The sequence below is a fragment of the Phyllobates terribilis genome, unplaced genomic scaffold, assembly GCF_046119375.1.
Source record: "Phyllobates terribilis strain yellow unplaced genomic scaffold, ASM4611937v1 Scaffold_11__3_contigs__length_659146591, whole genome shotgun sequence".
Taxonomy (NCBI): Eukaryota; Metazoa; Chordata; class Amphibia; order Anura; family Dendrobatidae; genus Phyllobates; species Phyllobates terribilis.
This window is the reverse complement of record NW_027362771.1, coordinates 525,785,536-525,802,516: the sequence shown is the minus strand read 5'-3', so window position 1 is coordinate 525,802,516 and position 16,981 is coordinate 525,785,536.

The window sequence follows — 16,981 nt, the reverse complement described above, 5'->3', positions numbered from 1 at the left end:
ACATCCTGCATGGGGCATTATAAGGGAGGAGGGGGGGTGACATCCTGCATGGGGTATTATAAGGGGGAGGTGTGACATCCTGCATGGGGCATTTTAAGGGAGGGGGGTCTTGTGACAACCTGCATGGGATATTATAAGGGGGGGGTGAGATCCAGCATAGGGCATTATAAGGGAGGGGGTGTGTGATATCCTGCATTGGGCATTATAAAGGAGGGGGGGTATGTGTGACATCCTGCATGGGGCATTATAAGGGAGGGGGAGTGACATCCTGCATGGGCCATTATAAGGGAGGGGGGGTCACATCCTGCATGGGGCATTATAAGGGAGGGTGTGTGTGTGACATCCTGCATAGGGCATTATAAGGGGGGTGACATCCTGCATGGGGCATTATAAGGGGGGGGTGACATACTGCATGGGGCATTACAAGGGAGAGGAGGTGTGACATCCTGCATGGGGCATTATAAGGGAGGGGGGTGACATACTGCATGGGGCATTATAAGGGGGGGTGACATCCTGCATGGGGCATTATAAGGGAGGGGGTGTGTGTGACATCCTGCATGGGACATTATAAGGGAGGGGGGGTGACATCCTTGATGGGGACTTATAAGGGAGGGGGGATGACATCCTGCATGGGGCATTATAAGGTGGGGGGGGTGACATCCTGCATGGGGCATTATAAGGGAGGGGGTGTGTGACATCCTGCATGGGGCATTATAAGGGAGGGGGGGTGTGACATCCTGCATGGGGCATTATAAGGGAGGGGGGGTGACATCCTTGATGGGGCATTATAAGGGAGGGGGGGGTGACATCCTGCATGGGGCATTATAAGGGATGTGGGATGTGTGACATCTTGCATGGGGAATTATAAGGGGGGGTAACATCTTGCATGGGGCATTATAAGGGAGGGGGGGTGACGTCCTGCATGGGGCATTATAAGCGAGGGGGGGTGTGACATCCTGCATGGGGCATTATAAGGGAGGGGGGGTGACATCCTGCATGGGGCATTATAATGGAGGGGGGGTGTGACATCCTGCATGGGGCATTATAATGGAGTGGGGGGGTGACATCCTGCATGGGGCATTATAAGCGAGGGCGGGGGTGACATCCTGCATGGAGCATTATAAGGGAGGGGGGTGAGACATCTGCATGGGGCATTATAAGGGAGGGGGGGTGACATCCTGCATGGGACATTATAATGGGGGTGTGTGTGACATCCTGCATGGGGCATTATAAGGGAGGGGGGTGACATCCTGCCTGGGGCATTATAAGGTAGGGAGTGTGTGTGACATCCTGCATGGGGCATTATAACGGAGGAGGGTGACATCCAGCATGGGGCATTATAAAGGAGGGGGGGTGACATCCTGAATGGGGCATTATAAGGGAGGGGGGAGACATCCTGCATGGGGCATTATAAGGTAGGGAGTGTGTGTGACATCCTGCATGGGGCATTATAAGGGAGGAGGGGGTGTGACATCCTGCATGGGGCATTATAAGGGAGGGGGTGTGTAACATCCTGCATGGGGCATTATAAGGGAGGGGTGTGTGTGATATCCTGCATGGGGCATTATAAGCGAAGGTGTGTGTGACATCCTGCATGGGACATTATAAGGGAGGGGGGTGACATCCTGCATGAGGCATTATAAGGGAGGGGGTGTGTGACATCCTGCATGGGGCATTATAAGAGAGGAGGGTGTGACATTCTGCATGGGGCATTATAAGGGAGGGGGGTGTAACATCCTGCATGGGGCATTATAAAGGAGGGGGGTGACATCCTGCATGGGGCATTATAAGGGAGGGGGGATGACATCCTGCATGGGGCATTATAAGGGGGGGTAACATCCTGCATGGGGCATTATAAGGGAGGGGGTGTGTGTGACATCCTGCATGGGACATTATAAGGGAGGGGGGGTGACATCCTTGATGGGGAATTATAAGGGAGGGGGGATGACATCCTGCATGGGGCATTATAAGGTGGGGGGGTGACATCCTGCATGGGGCATTATAAGGGAGGGGGTGTGTGACATCCTGCATGGGGCATTATAAGGGAGGGGGGTGTGACATCCTGCATGGGGCATTATAAGGGAGGGGGGGTGACATCCTTGATGGGGCATTATAAGGGAGGGGGGTGTGTGACATCCTGCATGGGGCATTATAAGGGATGTGGGATGTGTGACATCCTGCATGGGGAATTATAAGGGGGGGTAACATCTTGCATGGGGCATTATAAGGGAGGGGGGGTGACATCCTGCATGGGGCATTATAAGCGAGGGGGGGTGTGACATCCTGCATGGGGCATTATAAGGGAGGGGGGGTGACATCCTGCATGGGGCATTATAATGGAGGGGGGGTGTGACATCCTGCATGGGGCATTATAATGGAGTGGGGGGGTGACATCCTGTATGGGGCATTATAAGCGAGGGCGGGGGTGACATCCTGCATGGAGCATTATAAGGGAGGGGGGTGAGACATCCTGCATGGGGCATTATAAGGGAGGGGGGGTGACATCCTGCATGGGACATTATAATGGAGGAGGTGTGTGTGACATCCTGCATGGGGCATTATAAGGGAGGGGGGTGACATCCTGCATGGGGCATTATAAGGTAGGGAGTGTGTGTGACATCCTGCATGGGGCATTATAACGGAGGAGGGTGACATCCAGCATGGGGCATTATAAAGGAGGGGGGGTGACATCCTGCATGGGGCATTATAAGGGAGGGGGGAGACATCCTGCATGGGGCATTATAAGGTAGGGAGTGTGTGTGACATCCTGCATGGGGCATTATAAGGGAGGAGGGGGTGTGACATCCTGCATGGGGCATTATAAGGGAGGGGGTGTGTAACATCCTGCATGGGGCATTATAAGGGAGGGGTGTGTGTGACATCCTGCATGGGGCATTATAAGCGAAGGTGTGTGTGACATCCTGCATGGGACATTATAAGGGAGGGGGGTGACATCCTGCATGAGGCATTATAAGGGAGGGGGTGTGTGACATCCTGCATGGGGCATTATAAGAGAGGAGGGTGTGACATCCTGCATGGGGCATTATAAGAGAGGGGGGTTGACTTCCTGCATGGGGCATTATAAGGGAGGGGGGTGTAACATCCTGCATGGGGCATTATAAAGGAGGGGGGGTGACATCCTGTATGGGGCATTATAAGCGAGGGGGGTGACATCCTGCATGGGGCATTATAAGGGAGGGTGTGTGTGACATCCTTCATGGGGCATTATAAAGGAGGGGGGGTGACATCCTGCATGGGGCATTATAATGGGGGTGTGTGTGACATCCTGCATGGGGCATTATAAGGGAGGGGGGTGACATCCTGCATGGGGCATTATAAGGTAGGGAGTGTGTGTGACATCCTGCATGGGGCATTATAACGGAGGAGGGTGACATCCAGCATGGGGCATTATAAAGGAGGGGGGGTGACATCCTGCATGGGGCATTATAAGGGAGGGGGGAGACATCCTGCATGGGGCATTATAAGGTAGGGAGTGTGTGTGACATCCTGCATGGGGCATTATAAGGGAGGAGGGGGTGTGACATCCTGCATGGGGCATTATAAGGGAGGGGGTGTGTAACATCCTGCATGGGGCATTATAAGGGAGGGGTGTGTGTGACATCCTGCATGGGGCATTATAAGCGAAGGTGTGTGTGACATCCTGCATGGGACATTATAAGGGAGGGGGGTGACATGCTGCATGAGGCATTATAAGGGAGGGGGTGTGTGACATCCTGCATGGGGCATTATAAGAGAGGAGGGTGTGACATCCTGCATGGGGCATTATAAGAGAGGGGGGTTGACTTCCTGCATGGGGCATTATAAGGGAGGGGGGTGTAACATCCTGCATGGGGCATTGTAAAGGAGGGGGGGTGACATCCTGCATGGGGCATTATAAGGGAGGGGGGATGACATCCTGCATGGGGCATTATAAGGGGGGGTAACATCCTGCATGGGGCATTATAAGGGAGGGGGTGTGTGTGACATCCTGCATGGGACATTATAAGGGAGGGGGGGTGACATCCTTGATGGGGAATTATAAGGGAGGGGGGATGACATCCTGCATGGGGCATTATAAGGTGGGGGGGTGACATCCTGCATGGGGCATTATAAGGGAGGGGGTGTGTGACATCCTGCATGGGGCATTATAAGGGAGGGGGGGTGTGACATCCTGCATGGGGCATTATAAGGGAGGGGGGGTGACATCCTTGATGGGGCATTATAAGGGAGGGGGGTGTGTGACATCCTGCATTGGGCATTATAAGGGATGTGGGATGTGTGACATCCTGCATGGGGAATTATAAGGGGGGGGTAACATCTTGCATGGGGCATTATAAGGGAGGGGGGGTGACGTCCTGCATGGGGCATTATAAGCGAGGGGGGGTGTGACATCCTGCATGGGGCATTATAAGGGAGGGGGGGTGACATCCTGCATGGGGCATTATAATGGAGGGGGGGTGTGACATCCTGCATGGGGCATTATAATGGAGTGGGGGGGTGACATCCTGCATGGGGCATTATAAGCGAGGGCGGGGGTGACATCCTGCATGGAGCATTATAAGGGAGGGAGGTGAGACATCCTGCATGGGGCATTATAAGGGAGGGGGGGTGACATCCTGCATGGGACATTATAATGGAGGAGGTGTGTGTGACATCCTGCATGGGGCATTATAAGGGAGGGGGGTGACATCCTGCATGGGGCATTATAAGGTAGGGAGTGTGTGTGACATCCTGCATGGGGCATTATAACGGAGGAGGGTGACATCCAGCATGGGGCATTATAAAGGAGGGGGGGTGACATCCTGCATGGGGCATTATAAGGGAGGGGGGAGACATCCTGCATGGGGCATTATAAGGTAGGGAGTGTGTGTGACATCCTGCATGGGGAATTATAAGGGAGGAGGGGGTGTGACATCCTGCATGGGGCATTATAAGGGAGGGGGTGTGTAACATCCTGCATGGGGCATTATAAGGGAGGGGTGTGTGTGACATCCTGCATGGGGCATTATAACGCCCCCTGACGCCCCCTGACGAAGGGAACAGCCGAAACGCGCGTAGGGGCGTCTCTCTCGACATGTGCCTCCCCATTATGGACCCCTAACAGTGTTATTGCCCCCTGGTGATTACATTTGGATACTGGAGAGTTGCGGTAAGCATTCAATGGGGACTCCTATGTTCCCTCTATTCATCTAGTGCACCGCACATGACAATAATAGTAGATAATAGGAGGGTGATATGGTAAATGACTTCGATTGGTTTCTACTACACAGCAGTGAGGGTAATCAGCATATATAGTATCCATTTCAATGCTTATACGTGTTATATATACAGCGGATATGATATAATAAAAGTAAATACATAGGATCTAGGTCTGCTATGGATTACCTATATTATGGGTCCCTGTGTGGAGTCACATGTGGAGAGGGCTGTTATTGATTTTATTGTCCTTTTTTATAATATTGTACTGACCTTTGTATATGTCTGATCTTTGTATCATAATAAATATTGACCATTTTTTGCTACAGAATTTTTGATTCGGTCTTCGCTTTTTTCTCTGGTAGTTCTATATTTGGCGATGGAGTCGCATTTAGTCCATATAGGGTAGTAATTAATAAAAGGTACATATCATACCTATATCTACACACATGGTGTGATTTATACTACCCATCTATGATTGGTGTTCTTTATGGGGCATTATAAGCGAAGGTGTGTGTGACATCCTGCATGGGACATTATAAGGGAGGGGGGTGACATCCTGCATGAGGCATTATAAGGGAGGGGGTGTGTGACATCCTGCATGGGGCATTATAAGAGAGGAGGGTGTGACATCCTGCATGGGGCATTATAAGAGAGGGGGGTTGACTTCCTGCATGGGGCATTATAAGGGAGGGGGGTGTAACATCCTGCATGGGGCATTATAAAGGAGGGGGGGTGACATCCTGTATGGGGCATTATAAGCGAGGGGGGGTGACATCCTGCATGGGGCATTATAAGGGAGGGGGTGTGTGACATCCTGCATGGGGCATTATAAAGGAGGGGGGGTGACATCCTGCATGGGGCATTATAAGGGAGGGGGGGTGACATCCTGCATGGGGCATTATAAGGGAGGGAGTCTGTGTGACATCCTGCATGGGGCATTATAAGGGAGAAGGGGGTGTGACATCCTGCATTGGGCATTATAAGGGAGGGGTGTGTGTGACATCCTGCATGGGGCATTATAAGGGAGGGGGGTGTGTGACATCCTGCATGGGGCATTATAAGCGAGGGGGTGTGTGACATCCTGCATGGGGCATTATAAGGGAGGGGGGGTGACATCCTGCATGGGGCATTATAAGGGAGGGGAGGGTGTGACATCCTGCATGGGGCATTAAAAGGGAGGGGGGGTCTTGTGACATCCTGCATGGGGCATTATAAGGGGGTGGTGACATCCTGCATGGGGCATTATAAGGAAGGGGGTGAGTGTGACATCCAGCATGGGGCATTAAAAGGGAGGGAGTGTGTGTGACATCCTGCATGGGACATTATAAGGGAGTGGGGTGACATCCTACATGGGGCATTATAAGGGAGAGGTGGTGACATACTGCATGGGGCATTATAAGGGGGGGGTGACATCCTGCATGGGGCATTATAAGGGAGGGAGGTGTGTGTGACAGCCTGCATGGGACATTATATGGGGGGGTGTGACATCATGCATGGGGCATTATAAGGTGGGGGGGTGACATCCTGCATGGGGCATTATAAGGGAGGGGGTGTGTGTGACATACTGCTTGGGACATTATAAGGGAGGGGGGGTGACATCCTGCATGGGGCATTATAAGGGAGGGGGGTGTGTGACATCCTGCATAAGGCATTATAAGGGAGGGGGGGTGACATCCTGATTGGGGCATTATAAGGGATGTGGGGTGCGTGACATCCTGCATGGGGCATTATAAGGGGGGGGGGTGATATCCTGCATGGGGCATTTTAAGGGAGGGAGGTGATATCCTGCATGGGGTATTATAAGGGAGGGGGGGTGTGACATCCTGCATGGGGCATTATATGGGAGGAACAGCCTGCATGGGGCATTATGTGGGGGGAACAGCCTGCATGAGGCATTATGTGGGGGGAACAGCCTGCATGGAGCATTATGCGGGGGCACAGCCTGCATGGAGCGTTATATGGGGGCCAGTATCCTGTATGGAGCGTTACATGGGGGCCAGTATCCTGTATGGAGTGTTATATGGGGGCCAGTATCCTGTATGGAGCGTTATATGGGGGCCAGTATACCGTGTGGAGCGATTCGCTGGTTTCTGAGCTATTATAGAATTTACAATAGATATTACTCATGTAATGTAAGAAGTGAAATCTTTGGCCTTGTATTATATATATATTTCTCTGCGGTATCTGTGCATCATGAATCGTGGTATGTGTTAAAGGGGCCCACTGAGACTCTTTCGCCCAGGGCCCACAAAAACCTGGAGCCGGCCCTGCCCCTAGGCTGATCTAATAACACCCTGCCTACCCTACCATCCCTATATTGGTTCCACACCAATCGCCGAGCAGGAAAACTAAGCAATGTATATCCCTAGAGTTAGGTCCTTGATAGGGAGGGGGGGTGAGCACTGGTCAGACCCCACTATAAACTAAAGACAACAAGGGAGACAAAGAAAAGGGGGAAAACTTAGCTTGAGCAGACACCAGAGAGATAACACCAAACGTCCTCCAATGGCACCATAGAGGAAGCTAGCCGACTGCTATAGCTCCAAGCCTTCACAAGGGAAAATGTGAATATCACCGGCGACTACCTGAAGCAGACTGAGAGTTTATAAACATCCCGACCAAGGTCCAAAAGTCAGAAGGATTAAGAAGGCGTCTGCAATGCCAAACGCAGTGACCTTCTGCAGCCAGATGCAAAGCGACTGTCTGTTACATCTGACACACCCGTGTCAAAATTAAACAGCCTAATGTGAAGTAAAAAAATATGCAAATTAATAACAATACTCCTTATATAATTACTGTAATGTAAATCAAAAGTCAAAGTCTCATTCCAAAAGTAGTCTGACGACAAGACTTTGGTATTCGCTAACCAGGGATGCCGATATATGGACACATCAGTTTCTGCGAAGCAGTGGAGGGATCCGCTTAACTTTGCAATGAGAATGAATGTATTTGTTGAGAAGCACGGTGATTTTATCATGGCAAATAAAGATCTGCAGTTCTGTACTATTGTTCCATAGTTACTGTAAAGCACAACAAAGTAGGTTACAACGATTGCATGGGAATGAGACAGCCCAAGGTACACTAAATGGAGTATTCCAATAGGAAGAAATAATTATCTATCCACAGTATAGGTGGTAACTTACAGATCAGTCAGGGTCAGACTACTGAGACCCCCACTGATTGCCAGAAGGGGGGACTTTTATCCCTTTTACAGTGAATACAGTGACAGTGCACACACGCAACTGCCACACCATTCATTCCCTGTGGGATTGCCAGATTGCTCTACTTGTTTTTTTTTGGCATTCCAACAAGGAATGAATGTAGCGGTGTACATTCATGCACACTGCCTTTAGCTGGACCGGCACCAATCTAGCAGTGACCACCTACAGTGTGCATAGGTTGTTTATGGCTTTGCCATGGGGTCTGCCACGCTTTGGTTCTATTACTTGGTGCTGCTGTCCCCCTACAGTGTAGTGCTCAAAGTGACTGGTGAGTAGGTCTGGGTGCATACTCCCACAAGACCCTGCTGAACTAACTCTCTTGCACTGCCTCCTTTACTTTTTGACCCAGTGCCATATTTGCCAACATTTTTGGTGACGCTAAAATCCTTCCTGAATCCCACAATCCCAGGAAATCCCTCAATCAAGCCGAGAACTCCAGGAGTCCCAGGAAATCAGGGACAGTTGGCTCTCTCCTAGCAGAGGCAGGCATTTGTTCCATAGGCCCCTAGTCATCACCCCCATTGATCACAGTAGGTATTCACTAGAGATGAGCGTTGTTCTACTCGAACTGTTCGCCAATCTCAAATTCGAGCTGTTTTGGGCGGTGTTCGAGCCGTTCGGCGAACACGAACAATTTGAGAAAAATTCGGCTGTTCGAGGTTATGTTCGATAACTGTTCGTGCACCAAAATCATAACTGGATTTTTTCTCAGTAATGATGAAAATTAATGTTAATACGCAGTTTGAGTGTACAGCGGGGCGGGGGGAGGGGCAGGGGATGGATCTCTGCAGGAACAATGAAGATCTCCATTTTTTTTTCTCTTTCCCGCATTTGCAGTGGGGAGGTGCAATCTGTCAGCCTATCAGCAGCGCACACACGGAGCGAAGTGCTTTTTTTCACACAAGCAAGGGCATGTGTCATTGGCAGTGTATGTCACATGTCCTTGCCCTATAAGACCAAGCCATTTTCCCCGTCGCCACCATTTTCTCACTGCTGCAGCTGCGTGTTAGACGGCACCGCTGTTGCTGTGTGCGCTATACCTTGTTAATTTCAAGCCAATTTTCGCACAAATCTACAGATAGCTTGGGAGTAGGGAATAGTTGTGATTGCAGTCCTTTTAAGGACTAGGTTACAGCATTTCCTACGACTTTTATCAGGGAGGTCTGTGCTCTTAAATAGATAGGTTGTGGGAGTAAAGACTAATTGTAATTGGAGTCCTTTTCAGGACTAGGTTACATGAGTTCCTATCAGTTTTTGCCAGGCAGGTCTGTGCCAGTGCTGTGCAAGTTTTTTTCACAGCATTTGGCTGAATCTAGCAAAGCTAATCCTTTTTGGCCTATTGCAGAGTGTGTTAGTCAGTGGAGTAGCCTATCTGTGTTGCAAGATATACCACCTGTGTATAGAATACCAATTTTTTTACTGCACCTAGTGAAGTAAAATCTTTTGGGCATAGCATCATTCTATTAGTCCATCTATACTGACCTCCATCAGGTTGCAAATTAAAACTAATTTTTATCTGCATCTACAGTATCTCTGAAAAAATATTTGGGCTTCTAGCAGTGTGTGGGACTTGTTCTATTAGTCCATCTATACTGACCTCCATCAGGTTGCAAACTGAATATATTTTTTTCTGCATCTACCTCTGAAAAAATATTGGGCTTCTAGCTGTGTGTGGGTCTTGTTCTATTAATCCATCTATACTGACCTCCATCAGGTTGCAAACTGAATATAATTTTTTTCTGCATCTAGCTCTGAAAAAATATTTGGCCTTCTAGTAGTGTGTCGGACTTTCTCTATTAGTCCATCTATACTGACCTCCATCAGGTTGCAAATTAAAAATAATTTTTATCTGCATCTACAGTACCTCTGAAAAAATATTTGGGCTTCTAGCTGTGTGCGGGACTTGTTGTATTAGTCCATCTATACTGACCTCCATCAGGTTGCAAACTGAATATATTTTTTTCTGCATCTACCTCTGAAAAAATATTTGGCCTTCTAGTAGTGTGTCGGACTTTCTCTATTAGTCCATCTATACTGACCTCCATCAGGTTGCAAATTAAAACTAATTTTTATCTGCATCTACAGTACCTCTGAAAAAATATTTGGGCTTCTAGCAGTGTGTGGGACTTGTTCTATTAGTCCATCTATACTGACCTCCATCAGGTTGCAAACTGAATATATTTTTTTCTGCATCTACCTCTGAAAAAATATTTGGCCTTCTAGTAGTGTGTCGGACTTTCTCTATTAGTCCATCTATACTGACCTCCATCAGGTTGCAAATTAAAACTAATTTTTATCTGCATCTACAGTACCTCTGAAAAAATATTTGGGCTTCTAGCAGTGTGTGGGACTTGTTCTATTAGTCCATCTATACTGACCTCCATCAGGTTGCAAACTGAATATATTTTTTTCTGCATCTACCCCTGAAAAAATATTGGGCTTCTAGCTGTGTGTGGGTCTTGTTCTATTAATCCATCTATACTGACCTCCATCAGGTTGCAAACTGAATATATATTTTTCTGCATCTACCTCTGAAAAAATATTTGGCCTTCTAGTAGTGTGTCGGACTTTCTCTATTAGTCCATCTATACTGACCTCCATCAGGTTGCAAATTAAAACTAATTTTTATCTGTATCTACAGTACCTCTGAAAAAATATTTGGGCTTCTAGCAGTGTGTGGGACTTGTTCTATTAGTCCATCTATACTGACCTCCATCAGGTTGCAAACTGAATATAGTTTTTTCTGCATCTACCTCTGAAAAAATATTGGGCTTCTAGCTGTGTGTGGGTCTTGTTCTATTAATCCATCTATACTGACCTCCATCAGGTTGCAAACTGAATATATTTTTTTCTGCATCTACCTCTGAAAAAATATTTGGCCTTCTAGTAGTGTGTCGGACTTTCTCTATTAGTCCATCTATACTGACCTCCATCAGGTTGCAAATTAAAACTAATTTTTATCTGCATCTAGAGTACCTCTGAAAAAATATTTGGGCTTCTAGCAGTGTGTGGGACTTGTTCTATTAGTCCATCTATACTGACCTCCATCAGGTTGCAAACTGAATATATTTTTTTCTGCATCTACCTCTGAAAAAATATTTGGCCTTCTAGTAGTTGTAACATACCTGGCGGCGTCCTTGCATAGTGGTCCATCTCCCACTGTGCAAGAGCGCGCACTTGATCTCCAGTCCAGGGTGTCTCTCTGGCTTCCCTCCATGCTGTCTGTTTGCTTCTGTGTCTGCTGCTTATGGGCGGCGCCCGATCACTTCCTGCTTTTTGTACCTGCTGCACGCACACCCTTTGTGCGTCCTCAGCCTATTGCTGTCTGTCACCTGGTATTTAAACCAGCTGCCCCATTAACCCATGCCTGAGCATCTTGCCCTGTCAGTTGGCTTTTGTCTCTGACATGCCAGGTCCTGTCTATGTTACCTGTCTTGCAGTATCTGTTCCCATGTCTGTACTGTGTCCTATCTGTGTACCTTAACCTGCAGTCTGTACTCGTTCCTTGCCTGTTCGTTCCGCCTTCCTGGAGGCTGTATTTCCAGGCCAGTCTGAACACACTCCTTGCCTGTTCGTCCCGCCTCTCTGGGGGCCGTATTCCCAGACCCGCTCCTGTATCCCGCTGCAGTGTCGGTCTCCTCCGTACACTCAGTTCCAGTCTGAACTCTCTCCTATCTTTTACCTGTTTTTTTTCTCTATGTCCGTTCCTTTCCTTTTTCTGCAGAGTCTGAACTCGTACCTACTCCTGCTCGTTGTCACTGTACTTCCGTTTGTGAGTTTGTGGTCCACTCGCTACCTCTCTGCAAGTACCCTGTGGGTATCTGGTTCTGCCTTTCCCTTCTAGTCTGTTCCGTGTGAACAGAGCTCTGTTCCTTCCGCGTCTGCAGTTTTTGCTTTGCTCTGCTCTGTCCACCGCGTCTGCGGTTTTCTCTTTGCTCAGCTCTGTCCGCCGCGTCTGCGGTTTTCGCCTTGCTCAGCTCTGTCCGCCGCGTCTGCGGTTTTCGCTTTGCTCAGCTCTGTCCGCCGCGTCTGCGGTTTTCGCTTTGCTCAGCTCTGTCCGCCGCGTTTGCGGTTTTCGCTTTGCTCAGCTCTGTCCGCCGCGTCTGCGGTTTTCGCTTTGCTCAGCTCTGTCCACCGCGTCTGCGGTTTTCGCTTTGCTCAGCTCTGTCCACCGCGTCTGCGGTTTTCGCTTTGCTCAGCTCTGTCCACCGCGTCTGCGGTTTTCGCTTTGCTCAGCTCTGTCCACCGCGTCTGCGGTTTTCGCTTTGCTCAGCTCTGTCCACCGCGTCTGCGGTTTTCGCTTTGCTCAGCTCTGTCCACCGCGTCTGCGGTTTTCGCTTTGCTCAGCTCTGTCCACCGCGTCTGCGGTTTTCGCTTTGCTCAGCTCTGTCCACCGCGTCTGCGGTTTTCGCTTTGCTCAGCTCTGTCCACCGCGTCTGCGGTTTTCGCTTTGCTCAGCTCTGTCTACCGCGTCTGCGGTTTCGAATTTGTCTCCCAGTCTGTACTGGACCCTACCCAGCTTGTGCTCTAGTCTGCCTGTTCCTGTATTCCCCGGTGTGGGTCAACAGCCGTGTCCGGAGTCTGACCTGGAGTAGAGCCTGGTTCCTCTGCTCGGTTCCTCCCTGGTGCACTGGCGTCGTATGCCGTCGTGCGACCTTGGTCGGATCGGGCAGATACTTAGTTACGCCCCTCCAGGCACTCTCCGGTTCATGGCACAGTGGAATCACTACATAAACACGCACACGCCAGTCAGTCCGGGCGTGTGCATTACAGCATGCTCAGGCCATGGTTCCCGTTGAGCCCCACGGCCTTGGCTCTCTGAGAAGTTTTCCAGCGAATACATGCATTAAAATAAATAAATAAAATTTTTTTTTTTCCCTTTAGCTGAGTTCCAGGCGAATTACGCACCCGTCCAGATGGATCTATCTGCTCTCGTTCCTGCGGATCCGCTACGTTATTATGGGGATCCAAGACAAAGTCATGCATTTGTGGAGCAATGCATGCTACACTTCAAGTTCTACCCTCTATGTTTTCCCACCGATCGGGTTAAGGTGGCATTCATTATGTCTTACCTGGCGGGTGATGCCTTGGAATGGATCAACCCCCTATATGAAACACAGGATCCGATCCTCCTGGACCTAATGGCCTTCCTAGTGGCCTTTCTAATGGTCTTTGATGATCCTAACCCGGAGGCTCCTGCTGAAGCTTCACTTCCCAATATCCCGGAGCAGCCCCAATGGGTAATGTGTGTGGGTAGCGCAATAGTCCTCCAGCCCAATGAGACTACTGCCCACCCAGAATCCTCACAGGGTGACTACGCTTTCTGGAATACTTCTCCCAACCTCAAGAGGCAGTCCAGACATGCTAGGCGTAGAGGCAAGCCGTCACGCCAGGGTCTGTCCTCCCTGAGACCTCCTGACCCCAACCTTGAAGTCCCTACTGAAGCTTCATCTCCCTGTATCCCGGAGAAGCCCCAACGGGTAATGTGCGTGGGTAGTGCACCAGTTCTCCTGCCCGAAGAGACTTCTGCCCATCCAGACTCCACACAGGAGAACTTCCTGCACCCGGCATCAGATGCTTCACCCACTTTAACCGGTGTGCATGTCCAAGGATGCTCCAAAGCTGTGGTTACCTCAGAGTCTGTGCACCTCTACTACCTGGCGGAGGACCCCCTGTTGCCTCCTGAATCCTCCGGGATACCACTCGATGACAAATGGAGAGAGACTTCTCTACACCCAGTACTCGATACTTTGTCCGCTTCGTCCTGTGAGCCTGACAATGGGTACCCCAAAGTGGTAGTTACCTCCGAGTCTCTACACCCCTCCGACCAGGCGGAGGACCTCCAGTTGTCTCCAGAACCCTTCGGGGTGCTACTTGGTAGCGAAAGGACAGAGAATCTCCTATAATCTGTACCTGATACCTCGCTCGCTTCGTCCAGTGAGTCCAACCTAGTGTACTCCGAAGCAGAGGTTACTCCCGAGTCTCTACACCCCTCCGACCAGGCGGAGGACCTCCAGTTGTCTCCAGAACCCTTCGGGGTGCCACCTGGTGGTGAATGGATAGAGACTTTCCTATATCCTGGATCTGATACCTCGCTTGCTTCGTCCAGTGAGTCCGACCTAGTGTACTCTGAAGCAGAGGTTACCCATGAGTCTCTACACCCCTCTGACCAGGCGGAGGACCTCCAGTTGTCTCCAGAACCCTTCGGGGTGCCACCTGGTGGTGAATGGACAGAGACTTTCCAATACTCGGTACCCGATACCTCACCTGCTTCGTCCAGTGAGTCTGACCTAGTGTACTCTGAAGCAGATGTTTTCCCCGAGCCTCTGCACTCTTCTGACCCGGCAGAGGACCTCCAGTTGTTTCCTGACTCCTCCGGGGTACCACCAGATAACAAAGAGACAGTGACTTTTTTTCACCCTGTACCTGATAACCTGTCTATTTCTTCCTGTGAATTTGACAAGATGTACCTCGAAGCAGAGGTTATCCCCGAGTCTCTACACCCCTCCGACCAGGCGGAGGACCTCCAGTTGTCTCCTGAACCCTTCGGGGTGCTACCTGATAACGAATGGACAGGTACTCTTCTATATTCGGTACCTGATACCTCGCCTGCTTCATCCAGCGAGTTCGACCTAGTGTACTCCGAAGCAGAGGTTACCCCCGAGTCTCTGCACTATTCCGACCCGGCGGAGGACTCCCAGTTGTTTTCTGAATCCTCCTGGGTACCACCAGATAACAAGGTAACAGGGACTTTTCTACACCTTGTACCTGATACCTCGCCCATTTCATCCTGTGAGTTTGACAAGATGTACCCCGAAGCAGAGGTTACCCCCGAGTCTCTGCACTCCTTCAACCCGGCGGAGGACTTCCAGTTGTCTCCTGAACCCTCTGGGGTGCTACCTGATAATAAGTGGAGAGAGACTTCCCTGTGTGCTGTTCCTGGTACTCCACCTGTTTCGTCTGTTGCTGAGGATGGCTGGATAGGAGGTAGCATCCTAGCTACCCAGATGAGACCAGTTTCTCCAGTGGACAGTGGAAGTGATCTACTTGAAGTAAAGGATTGGCCCTCGAATTCCCTGCGGAACACTCTGGCAGGCCTGAAGAAGAGGGGGCGTAAGGGGGGAGGTACTGTAACATACCTGGCGGCGTCCTTGCATAGTGGTCCATCTCCCACTGTGCAAGAGCGCGCACTTGATCTCCAGTCCAGGGTGTCTCTCTGGCTTCCCTCCATGCTGTCTGTTTGCTTCTGTGTCTGCTGCTTATGGGCGGCGCCCGATCACTTCCTGCTTTTTGTACCTGCTGCACGCACACCCTTTGTGCGTCCTCAGCCTATTGCTGTCTGTCACCTGGTATTTAAACCAGCTGCCCCATTAACCCATGCCTGAGCATCTTGCCCTGTCAGTTGGCTTTTGTCTCTGACATGCCAGGTCCTGTCTATGTTACCTGTCTTGCAGTATCTGTTCCCATGTCTGTACTGTGTCCTATCTGTGTACCTTAACCTGCAGTCTGTACTCGTTCCTTGCCTGTTCGTTCCGCCTTCCTGGAGGCTGTATTTCCAGGCCAGTCTGAACACACTCCTTGCCTGTTCGTCCCGCCTCTCTGGGGGCCGTATTCCCAGACCCGCTCCTGTATCCCGCTGCAGTGTCGGTCTCCTCCGTACACTCAGTTCCAGTCTGAACTCTCTCCTATCTTTTACCTGTTTTTTTTCTCTATGTCCGTTCCTTTCCTTTTTCTGCAGAGTCTGAACTCGTACCTACTCCTGCTCGTTGTCACTGTACTTCCGTTTGTGAGTTTGTGGTCCACTCGCTACTTCTCTGCAAGTACCCTGTGGGTATCTGGTTCTGCCTTTCCCTTCTAGTCTGTTCCGTGTGAACAGAGCTCTGTTCCTTCCGCGTCTGCAGTTTTTGCTTTGCTCTGCTCTGTCCACCGCGTCTGCGGTTTTCTCTTTGCTCAGCTCTGTCCGCCGCGTCTGCGGTTTTCGCCTTGCTCAGCTCTGTCCGCCGCGTCTGCGGTTTTCGCTTTGCTCAGCTCTGTCCGCCGCGTTTGCGGTTTTCGCTTTGCTCAGCTCTGTCCGCCGCGTTTGCGGTTTTCGCTTTGCTCAGCTCTGTCCGCCGCGTCTGCGGTTTTCGCTTTGCTCAGCTCTGTCCACCGCGTCTGCGGTTTTCGCTTTGCTCAGCTCTGTCCCCCGCGTCTGCGGTTTTCGCTTTGCTCAGCTCTGTCCACCGCGTCTGCGGTTTTCGCTTTGCTCAGCTCTGTCCACCGCGTCTGCGGTTTTCGCTTTGCTCAGCTCTGTCCACCGCGTCTGCGGTTTTCGCTTTGCTCAGCTCTGTCCACCGCGTCTGCGGTTTTCGCTTTGCTCAGCTCTGTCCACCGCGTCTGCGGTTTTCGCTTTGCTCAGCTCTGTCTACCGCATCTGCGGTTTCGAATTTGTCTCCCAGTCTGTACTGGACCCTACCCAGCTTGTGCTCTAGTCTGCCTGTTCCTGTATTCCCCGGTGTGGGTCAACAGCCGTGTCCGGAGTCTGACCAGGAGTAGACCCTGGTTCCTCTGCTCGGTTCCTC